At 53.1% G+C, this 11,011-nt stretch overlaps 1 protein-coding gene across 2 annotated transcripts in view; it reads right to left on the bottom strand.

The window, feature by feature from the left end:
* CHST1 (carbohydrate sulfotransferase 1) overlaps positions 1-6,255 on the bottom strand; it is a 26,321-nt gene extending 20,066 nt beyond the window's left edge. Inside the window, exons 1-3 of one of the 2 annotated variants that reach the window (XM_017858156.1) lie at positions 6,098-6,255; positions 4,372-4,578; positions 3,504-3,567 (exon numbers count right to left, since the gene is read on the bottom strand). The gene's annotated coding sequence lies outside the window, so the exon portion shown is untranslated. Of the gene's footprint in view, positions 1-3,503; positions 3,568-4,371; positions 4,727-6,097 lie in introns of those variants that run through there. The other variant, XM_017858157.1, reaches the window with a different exon arrangement.
* Between the last annotated feature and the right edge of the window lie 4,756 nt (positions 6,256-11,011).

Below are 11,011 nucleotides of genomic sequence, written 5' to 3'. Positions count from 1 at the left end.
CCCTTCGGCGCGCGCCTTCCCGCCCCCCGCGCCGCCCCAGCCGCGAGCGCCCCGTACACCCACTCCGCAGCCAGGCTCCAGAGCCCGCGCCCACCCACCCGCCGGTGGCAGCCACGCCCACCACCGGGGCTTCGCGCGGCCGGCGGGCAAGGGCACCGGCTGTCTCTGGCACCTCTCCGCGTAGCCTCCCTCTCCCTTACCCCCGAGGGCGCTGCTGGCCGGGCCGCCAAAACCTTTCGCCCGAGCGCCCCCCGCCGCGGAAGTCCGGCTGGAGCCCCAGCCTGGCCCCTGGCCCAGCTGTCCTTTACCTCTTCCCCAGCCAGCTGCACAGAGGGACTTCAGAACCCAGAATTGAAGCCAGCCACCTCTGTGTGCAATACCTCGACACACACTCCTAGCCCTTCCTCCTCCCCCGCCCCTCTGCTTCTCAAGTGTGGGGATTAATTATTTGTCCCTGTTGCAGTTGTCCCTCTTGGGCAGGGTCAGGGGGTGTCTTAATGGGACTTTAGAGTGGGTTTGCTGGCTGACCGTCTTCTAGGCCGCTCCTCCACCCTGCCCACCTTCTTCCTACCAGACTGCCCCTGGCCTTCTGGGTGGAAATCTGGAGCCACCACTGCTTTTATGGGTGAAGGATGGGGACAGAGCTGACCAGCCGAGCACCTTGGTCCTCTATCCTCTGCACAAATATTGACTGAGCATCTTCTGCAGGCCTGGCCTGCACAGGCACCAGGGACTGGTTGGTGAACCTCTCAGAGTGGAGTGGAGGAGAAACGGGGTGCATGAACAGAGCAGTACCATGTGATCAGTGGCCCCTCAACTGGAGAGGACGGCCAGGAATCCCAGCTCTGCCACCACATCTGACATGACTGAGGCTGCCCACCCCAGTGGCCTGTTTCCTCATCCGGAGGCTGGGAAGGTGCTTCGACTGGCTGAACCTCTGATGCTCAGTTCTGACCAAACGATTATTTCTGAAGCAGATGAACAGTCAGCTTCCATCTCCACCCGGAATCTCAGATTCCCAACTGTAGGTCTCCATCACTCCTGGAGTAGGGGCCAGAGAGCAGTGGATGGGTTGAAAACTCCAGGCATTCTGGGAAAGCCTCGTCCCGGATGTATGGGCAAGCAGCTGCTGCCTCCATCCCACACAGTGAAGCACAGCAGAATGGTTAGCACAGCAGTTTCCTGGGTCAGAGGAACCTGCTGTGTGTTTGCTGGGTGACTTTGTGTGAGTGATCCAGCCTCTCTGTGGCTCAGTTTCCTCATCCAGAAGACAGAGGTACTGGTCCTCACCCCGTACAGCTGAACACTGGATGGTAACGTGTGTAGAGCACGCAGCAGTGTCTGGCACAGGAGTAAGTACTTAATTGCACATTGTTGCATTCAGGGTAGCCATAAACAAACATTCACTCACTCGCCAGAGAGGAGAACTTGACAGCTGTACTTCCCTGGAGGACTGAGGTCTTGGGTCTTCAAGAAAGTCTCCCTCTCTCCACCCAGAGTAGATGGTATGAAGGCCCTTGCCCCAGGGGTCCCACTAGACCAAATGGTCATTTATCTTGGTCACAATTGCAAACTCATAACTATAAATTCCTCGCCCCTATCCCCACCCGCATCAAGCTGGAGGGACTAACAGCACCTTCCAGTGTGCATTCCTGTAGCCATAGCACCTGGGATGGCAGAGTCAGTCCTCAGTCCTGACTCCAAGGCTACCAGGGCTGTTTCTCCACCTGCCTTCCCCCTCCCCACCCCCACCCAGGGAGTGGCAGTGTACTGGGATGCCTAACAAGAGTGGTGCTGACCTTCCAAAAGCCAAAACTTCATGTCTCCAAATCCCAACTGTCCCTCTATAAAAAACCAAGCTCTAATAGCCTTGGACTGAGCCATCAGCACCTTCCTCTTCACCCAGAGCTAATCCCTCCCCAAGTTTTCAGGCTGACGAGAATAGTCAGGGTTTAGAGAAAGCTTTCTCTATCTTGCACTACCAGATCCAGCGCCTCATTTTTCAAATTCTGATGTATTTCGGGTAGAGAGGAGGGAAAAGTACATCTGGCTGACATGAAAAGATTGGTGTGGTTGTAATGTAAAGATAGAGTGGAATTTGGGAAATTTTTGAAGAACATTTAAACTCTAAAAATAGACAAAAGACCCGCTCTCAGAAACACGAGGATTCTGTTTCCAGTTTCCTGGAATCCCCCACTTGACAAACAGGAGTGTTTTAGGAGCACCTATGGTGTGGGTTGCACTGTGACAGGTGCTGTGGGGAAAAGAGGGAGGGGGGAAACAGAAGCAAAGGGCTTGTGCTCAAGGAGTTTGGATCCTACACAATGAAGCAGCAAAGAAAAGTCACTACAAATGTAATCAAACACACAAAAAAATTAGCCTTGGAAGTCAGAGGAAGGTGGAGCCTTGGAGGGTCATTCAGGGAGGGCTTCCTGGAGGAGGAGGAGGGAGTTGAACTGAGGCTTGAGAGCTGGTTGGAATGTGAAAAGGCAGAAGAGCAGGAGAACCTGTGAAAGGAAACAGCAGCTGGGTGGGCTTATTTATGGGACAGTAGGGAAATTAATATTAGTGGCTAATGTTTGAAGTCTCGAGATGGGCCAGGCCCTGTGCTGTTTGCTTTGTGTGAATTATTTAACTCTCAAAACAAGCCCTTGAAGTAACCAATGTCATTCCCGTTTTACAGATGAGGAAACAGAGCCAAAAAGGTTAAGCAACTTTCCCAAATTTACAGAGCTGATGAGCAACAGCGCACCACAGCAGTCTGGCTCCACGTACCTGGGCACTCTGCTCTGCCACTCTGGCCAGGCTGACTTTAGTGGGGGTGCCCGCAGGGAGGAGCTAGAGGTCAGGCAGGCTAGGGAGGCCAATGGCAAGTGGCAGGGCCTTCAGAAGCCCTCAGACAGAGGCGTTTCCTGAAATGTGGCCCCCTGGCCCTCCTAGGGAACTCTAAAATGAGATATTCCCTCTTCTCTCATCCGCATGCAGGTCCCTGAGGGATTTGGAAATTTGTTAAGGGATTTGGGGGCTCAAGATTCCAGCTTTTTAATATCTCTCGACTGTCCATGCGGCGAGATCTGTGCCGCCCCCTTGTTATTTCAGTCTGTTCTGGGAGATGGACGGCCCAGGCTCTGATTTAAGATCTGCTGCTGCAATCCTCAGTTTCCCACGTCTCATGGGGGACAGTGACAAGGCAGCAAGCACACGGAAGACGGTTTAGCTATGCCCAGACTCCAAGCCCAAGAGCCCGCAGCACCTGCAGAAGAAGTTCCGACTAGAAAAACCTGGGCAAAAACAGACAGGCCCAGCCAATCTTTCCACAGGTGATGTGGAAACCCATTCAAACTAGAGCTGAAGGGGCCCCAGAGGTGAGCTGAACCAACTCCCTCATCTCACAGCTGGGCAAACTGAGGCCCAGAGAAGTTGCATGACTTACCCAAGGCCACGCAGAAGTGAATTGAGCCTCCAACTGTGTCTCCTTTTTCAGGAAAAGCCCTCTTACTTACCTCCTATCCCTGAGTTCTGCCCTGTTCTGGATGAATTCCTCTTCAGGATGAATCAACCTCTTTGCTGTTGAAATAAAACAAAAAGGTAGGGACCTTACTTCTGCCAGCCACTACATATGATCCCATTTCCTCCTCGTACCATCCGCATGGGTCAATGGGTCTGAGGTTGCCAGGCCTTGCCAGGTCATGAATAGAAGGCCACATCTCCTTCAAGTAGATGCCTCACTGGGTCCTCCAGTCAAAGCCCCTTGAAAAGCTACTTCACCTACAAGGGTTTCCGTAAATCCCTCAAAGGGACATTAAGTTACTCCCAGACCAACCTGTCACCCGCATTCACCTCTAGCATATTCTCTGCTCCTGCTCTAAGAAACTGCCACAGACAAAGCAGCTACTTGAAGGAGTGCCTCCTCCTAGCCTCACCATGCTTCCTTTGTTATGTCCCTTGTTGGGGAGCTAATATTCAGGCCAAGGGGCAAGCCCTAATGCTCCCATAGCTCCAGGCTGAGGCCACCAGAAGCAGGGACAATGGCATCTTCCCCAACACAGAGGCCCTTGGGCTCCAGGACCCCCAAAAGCATTGCCACAGTGTCCCAAGTCCTCTGCAAACAGCCTATCTGGCTGTGGCTGCAACCTCTAATCCCAGCCTCAAATCCAGGCCGAGGGGCCAGCGAGAAGGGTACCCTTCCCTGTTTATTCTTGGAGCCACAGAAAGTGCTCCTCCTTCTCCAGTTACAGAACCAAATTCTCCAGATAAATTAGAGAGTGCCAGCAAATCCTGGCAGGGGAAAACAGAGAAACTAAGGGCTTGGAAGTAGCCACGCCAGGATTTGAACTCCTATCTTGTGACCCCATCCACTGCACAACACACCTGCTGCCCAAACTGCCCCAGCCACTCCAGGGTTCTTGGCCCTCCTGAGACTAGTAGGTGGAAGGCAGGAGTGGGCTGTGCTGGGGGAGATTTGGTCCTTGGCTCATCAAGGGAGGCTCCATGCTCTAGGAGTTTCGTCTTCCTTCCTCTGGCCTCATGGGTCCAGTCCAGAGCTTGCGAAGGTGAGTCTCTTCCAAGCCCAAAGTTCTTGGGAGGGAGAAAAAAGCAGAGGAAGCCAGATGTCCTTTCCTTCTGAGGAAGAAGCCTGCTTCAGCTAGCCTTTGAGGAAGGGATCCAGCATAGACACTGACCTTCCTTAACCTTCTCTGCTGGCCATTGCCACACACTCCCCTGTGGCCTGAGAGCCACAGTGAGTGTTCTCGGCACCCAGTGCTTCCCCCAGCTCCCCACTCAGAGCCTTCCTGCAGTGCAAACACAGTGCTGGCCATAGGCCCGTGTTCATCTTAGGAAGGTCCCCACCTCCCACTGCCCACCCCAACACACCTGGCATCGGGGCACATCCTGAGACACCCAGTCACAGGGCCATGAGGAGACAGGCTGACCAAAAGCAAACAAGGCCAAAGACAGGCCCCCAACCCTGAGTCTGATCTAAAAATATGACACAGTGAATATCTCACAGGGCCTGGGGTTGGGGAGGTAATGGGAGTTGGAGACGCACTGCAGAACAAGATCGTGGGCTGCAATTAAAATTCCCATCCCGGGTAATTCCCGGGCCTCCGTGGGGCTGTTTCCATGGCAAGGGAGGCTGGCTCAGAGAAGGCAGGCTCCATGCAGGGCTGAGCTCCCTCCTCTGTCCCTGTCCACAAAAGCCTCAGCCCTTGGCCGGGCAGTTCCAAGTCAGATCTGTAATCCAGCTCAGAATGTGGCAAGGTGCAGGCGGAGGCCCAGGAGACAGCCCCTGCTCCCAAACTCTGTGGGCAGGTGCCCAAACTGGCAGGGAAGGAAAGGAGGGACAGTGTCTGTGCCCAGGGAGCCACTCCATGACATGTCCTAAAACAATATGAAGCCACTAAGGCCCTGGCCCTGGAGCAGCCAGGTAGCAGGAAGGAAAAGTTAGGGAGAAACCTTCCACCCTCAGGAAGCGTGCCCCTTGTCTGATAAACCCCTCCCACCGCCAGGGCCCATCAGTCCCCGCACTGGCCTCCAGGCCGGGCTCCCCCTATCCTGCCTCCCGCCCACTCACCTCTTACACATTGTCACCCCTAGTCCTCACTCCCTCTTGCCCACGCGGGCTCACTACCTCCTGACCCCTAAGGCAGCCCTTTGTGTAACCCTGGCTACTGTCAAGAAAGCTGGAGGCCCTTCTGGCATGTTCCCCGCTGGCAGATGGGGATGAGTAGGGCAGAGTGGGCACACATCTCTGCAGGCAGACATCAGAGGTGATAAGGGCAGGAGAGAGATGCCAGGGCTGTCCCTGAGGCCTCACCTCTGGGGAATCCTGCAGAAGCTCAGTGGGCTGGACAGATAATGTGTAATACCAGTACACAGAACTCCCACATCTAGAGAGTGTGGCCTGCAGAGGCCACCACGGGTCCTGCCTCCTGGGGTGGTTCTGGAGCCTGTGTTCCCTGGGAGGGGAGGCCTGCTTCCAGGTGGTTCCCCTGCAGGCTGCTTCCACAGGGCCCTCAGGCTGCCCACACTCATTCATCCCAGGAGGGGAGAGAAGGAGAGATAAGTGAATTTGATTTCACTTCCTTTTTCTCACCTAGTCCCCATTCCTGATCTGCCCCCAGCCTCTCTGCTCCAAGTGCACCATCTGCAGGCAGTTGCAGCCCCTGGCATCCAGGAGACAGTGGACAGCTTAGAGAATGGAAGGTGTCCTCAGGCACCCTGCCCAGCCCCAGCCTCAACTGGTGTTCTTTCCCTTTTCCCGTTGAGGAAGGAGGGGGATGGGTGTCCTCGCCAGGTGTGGCCAGCCCTTGGTCAGGGGCCCATGGGCACATCCCACTAGACAGCCCAGCCCTGGTCAATGCCACACGGGCGGCTCTGGGAACTCAGCCCAGGAACAATGAGGCCATTCACTCAGCCTGGGCTTCACACAATGACCCTCTTGGTCTATCTCCGTGGCAAGACGGTGTGTGAGAGTGAGTGTGTGTGTGTGAGTGTGTGTGTGTGTGTAAGAGAGAGGGGAACTGGAGGTAACCAGAGAGTCCAAACAGAGGCAGGAGAAAGAGTAGCAACCAGGGATTTCATAATAATTATGCTGGCATCTATCCTATGTGCCAGGCACTGTATTGGGTACTTGCATTATCCTCACAACAGCCCTGTGAGTCAGTCCCAATAGAAGCCCCATTTGCAAGCTAAGGAAACCAAGGTAGGGTCATAGAAGTCAGAATAATAGGAACATCTTGGCAGTGGTATCCTCTAGTTTTATTTGGGTGGTCCCATGGGTGCATACTTATGCAAATGTTCATTGTACTGTCCACTTAAGAGTTGTCCGTTTTGCTGTCTGTAAATTGCATTTCAGTAAAAAAAAAAAAAAAAAAAGACGTTGCATCAATTGAATTAAATATTACCCAGCCCTGATTAAAGAATGGGGAAGCTCTTTGTATGCTAATATGCATCTCCAAGATACACTATTCCGTGAAAAAGAGCAACGTACAAAACATTGTTTTGCAGGTAGTATGCAAACACATGTTTTATTTATTTATTTATTTATTTTGAGACAGGGCCTCTCTCTGTCACCTAGGCTGGAGTGCAGTCGTCAGATCACGGCTCACTGAAACCTCAACATCCCGGGCTCAAGTTATTCAAGTTATTCCTCCCATTCCTTCCATTTCAGCCTCCCGAATAGCTAAGCTTTTTTGTTTGTTGGTTTTTCTTTTCTGTTTTTGGTGAGATGTGGTTTTGCCATGTTGCCCAGGCTGGTCTCAAACTCTTGAGCTCAAGCAATCCTCCCACCTCAGCCGCCCAAAGTGCTGTGATTACAGGCATGAACCACCATGCCCGGCCCTGCAAACACGTATTTTAAAATTACCATCTATACGTATCTGCTTGTGCATGTAGATTATCTCCAGACAGACAAGGAGAAACCATGCCTCCTCTGGAAGAGCAGCCACGTGGCTGAGACAGAGGCAGAAGGAAGACTTTCCACCATATACCCTTTTTCTTAATCCACAGGAGTGTATTACTTATTCAAAAATTAAGTGAAATTAAAACAAACAATAAAACAGTGCCTGAGTTGCTGACTCCCAAGCCATTGTATCAATGGCTTCAATGCACTTAATTCCAAAGCAAATGGCCTCTCCACTCCTCCCACTCCTTTCCAGCCCGTCTCCCTTCCTCAAACCCAATCAAACTGCACCTGGTTGTGGCTGTCCAGCTGGGGAAAGTTCATGGTTGGTCTCCACTATGGACCCTCCAGAACCCACTGCTGTCTGAGAGCCAGGTGGCTAGGCCAGAGCTGGAGCCCTCAGGAAGCTGCTAACCTCGAAAGTCAAGTGCCCCCCTGGCTTCTGAATGCAGTGAGTGCCACAGGGTGGCTGACAACTCACTGGGACCTTCCAGCTCAGGGTGACTCCCGGGGTCCCCATGCAGCCCAGTGTCTCCACCTTACTGTCACTGCCTCCCAGGCTCCCTCCATGGGTCGGCAGACAAACCCAGCCCAGGCCTGGTTGTGAGGAAGATCCCAGGTCCAGAGGCATACAGAAAGCCAACGGTCAGGCAATGAGTGCGGTGAGAGGCAGCCCTCCCAGAGGAATCCAAGGCTTTAGCTGACTACAGCTGAACCTGTGGCCTCTCAAAAAGAGCCAGCTTGGTTTACAGTCCTGGGTTCAAATCCCAGTCTGCCATTTCCTGGCCACCAGACCTCAGACAAGTGACTTCGTCTCATTGTGCCTCCGTTTTCTCATCCACAAAATGAAAACAGTGGTATGTACCTGTTGGAATTATTGTGCCAGGGAATGAGAGGCTGATGACCCTAAGTCCTGAGCCTGTAGCAGAGTAGGTGAATCTGAAAGGGAAACACTCACCACCATTGAGAACCATGATCTAAGCAGAGTTTTAAAGCAGTTTGCAAAGTGCTGCTTGGGCACAGCCTTCCAGAAAGAGGTGATCGAGAGGAAGGCCTTGCCCCAGCTGGGGCCCCAGGTACCTCCTGGGCTCCTCCCTGCCCGTGGGTTGTCAAGAAGGGTGTTGACAGGCCAAGGGGGGCCCAGGATGTTGAAGGATTTGGGAATTTGATTGCAGGTCTTAGGGCTGAGAGGCCGTAAAGCTCGTGGGACCAAGCAGCCATCTCCAGGTATCGAAGAGTTACCATGAAAATAATAATAATAATAACGGGAGTTTGGGAGGGCCAGGGTTCAGTGCAGCATATCACCATCACGCACCTGGCTTTGCTTATCACACCAGGTTCCCTGGGGTGAAACTGAGTTGCTTTGAGCAAATCACTGAACCCCTGAGCCGTATCTGTGCAGATCCCGTGGACATCCACGCCTGCACTCTCTGTGGACTGTGAGTACCTCTGGTGGTGGCAGCAGGACCTGCCTCCCTCGCTCCCTGGGGTGGTGTCTCATTGCCCTCTGCAGTCCCCACTCGGCCAACATGAAGGGTCAGCTCTGTGTCTGGGTCTCATGGTGGATGTGGGAGAGGTGACGGTGCACAAGCAGCTGCCCCTGCCCAGAAGGAGCTCCCAGACCAGTACAGTCGGTGTGGGCAGGGCTGGGGCAGACAGACCAGAAAGTAAGGAACCAGACCACATGACAAATGCCAGAACAAAGGAGGAACCAAATGCCCTGGGACCTAGAGGAAGGGATTTGTTCTACTCATAAAGGGAGTCCCCTACAGACCCCAAGTCCCCTGGCACTGGTCCACTTTGAGTGTCACATCAACTGCTCCTGTCACCCATAGGGCAACCAGGGAGGAAGCAGGGAGGTGAGACAGACAGTAACATCTCTGTTCGGCAGGTGAGCACATCGAGGCTCAGAGAGGGCAGCCGGCTCAGAGCTAGGATGGAAGCCCAGAGTCCCAATGCCTGGGACCGGCTGCTCTTCAGCACTCCTGTGGCCACTTAATACATCCCCACCCCACAGGACACTTTTCCAGGTCACTAGCTGCACCTGGCCAGGCCCAGCTCCTTTTGTGTAGGTAAGAAACTCCTCACCACTCAGGGTCATTCCATGGCAGGAACAAACTATAAACAGGCCCTTCTCTGGGATGACTAGGGTCTCTGCATACCCTAAAATAGCCCTGTCCCTCACCGCTACCCATGCCCCCACTCAAATCTGAACCAGAAATGCTGCCTGTAAAAGGCCCCTGTAATGACTCATCCATCCATCAAGCACCACTGAGTGCCCCATCTCTGCCAGGTTCTCACTGGACCTAAGCATCCTGCAGAGCCTGAGAAGAATATGGGGACTCTGGAAGGTTGGGGGACACCAACCAGCTCATCTCCTAGGCATTCCAGAAAAGTCTTCCCTGGGGGCAAATTATCTCTGCCTATCTCCAAAATCATTCAACTATTATTACTCAACTATTTTCCAAGCGGACCCAGAACACATCTGTCCTACAGGGTCTCTTCACATTAATGATAAACTCTTTTTCACTCTCTAAAAGAAAGACATCTTTTTAAAGAGCAAAGCCTTCCAACCACAGCCCGAAGAGACCTGGGCCAGGCTGTGGAAACAGCAAAGAGACACATTCCAGGGTGGCTGGGTGCCTCACTGGCTTCCTGCCCTGCTTCTCAGGCAATAGCGATAAGGACAGTCAAAGAGCTGGGACTGCTGGCCAGGAAGTGAGGGTGGAGGGAGGGATGGAGAGCCTCTGGCCTGGGGTCTAGCCCCTGGGACAGAGGGAGAATGTTAAGGGCCTAAAACCCAAAGGAAGAGCATTTAAATAAGAGAGATCTCTGTGTTGCAGATGCGTTCTTCAACCCACTGAACAGGTGGGGACCTAAGTCAATGACCTGATAACAGAGAAAATGCTGCCCCCTTGCCCCCACCCTCCACTGCCCAAGTTCAGGAGAGCAGCACAGCCGACATTCCCTCTAGTCCAGGGATTTGTTGGGGGTAGGAAGGTGTGATGGTTAATACTGAGTGTCAATTTGATTGGATTGAAGGATGCAAAGTATTGTTCCTGGGTGTGTCTGTGAGGGTGTTGCCTTTAACATTTGAGTCACTGGGAGAGGCAGACCCACCCTCAATCTGGGTGGACACAATCTAATCAGCTGCCAATGAGGCCAGAATAAAAACAGAAGAATGTGGAAAGACTAGACGGGCTAAGTCTTCCGGCCTCCATCTTTCTCCTGTGCTGAATGCTTCCTGCCCTCAAACATTAGATTCCAACCTCTTCAGCTTTTGGACTCTTGGACTTATACCAGTGATTGCCAGGGGCTCTCAGGCCTTCGACCACAGACTGAAGGCTGCACTATCGGCTTCCGTACTTTTGAGGGTTTGGGACTTGGACTGGCTTCCTTGCTCCTCAGCTTGCAGATGGCCTATTGTGGGACTTCACCCTGTGATTGTATGAGTCAACTCTCCTAATAAACTCCTCTAGATTTATGCATCTGTCCTATTAGTTCTGTCCCTTTAGAGAACCCTAAAACAGAAGGGTTTCAGTTAGACCACAAGAACAACCTTCTGACTGTGACCTGGAACAAGGCACCCAGGGACTTCTGAAGGAG

This window comes from Rhinopithecus bieti, unplaced genomic scaffold, assembly GCF_001698545.2.
Source record: "Rhinopithecus bieti isolate Rb0 unplaced genomic scaffold, ASM169854v2 scaffold_46101, whole genome shotgun sequence".
Taxonomy (NCBI): Eukaryota; Metazoa; Chordata; class Mammalia; order Primates; family Cercopithecidae; genus Rhinopithecus; species Rhinopithecus bieti.
Note: the sequence above shows the minus strand (reverse complement) of the source record. Positions and strands in the feature narration are given on the sequence as shown.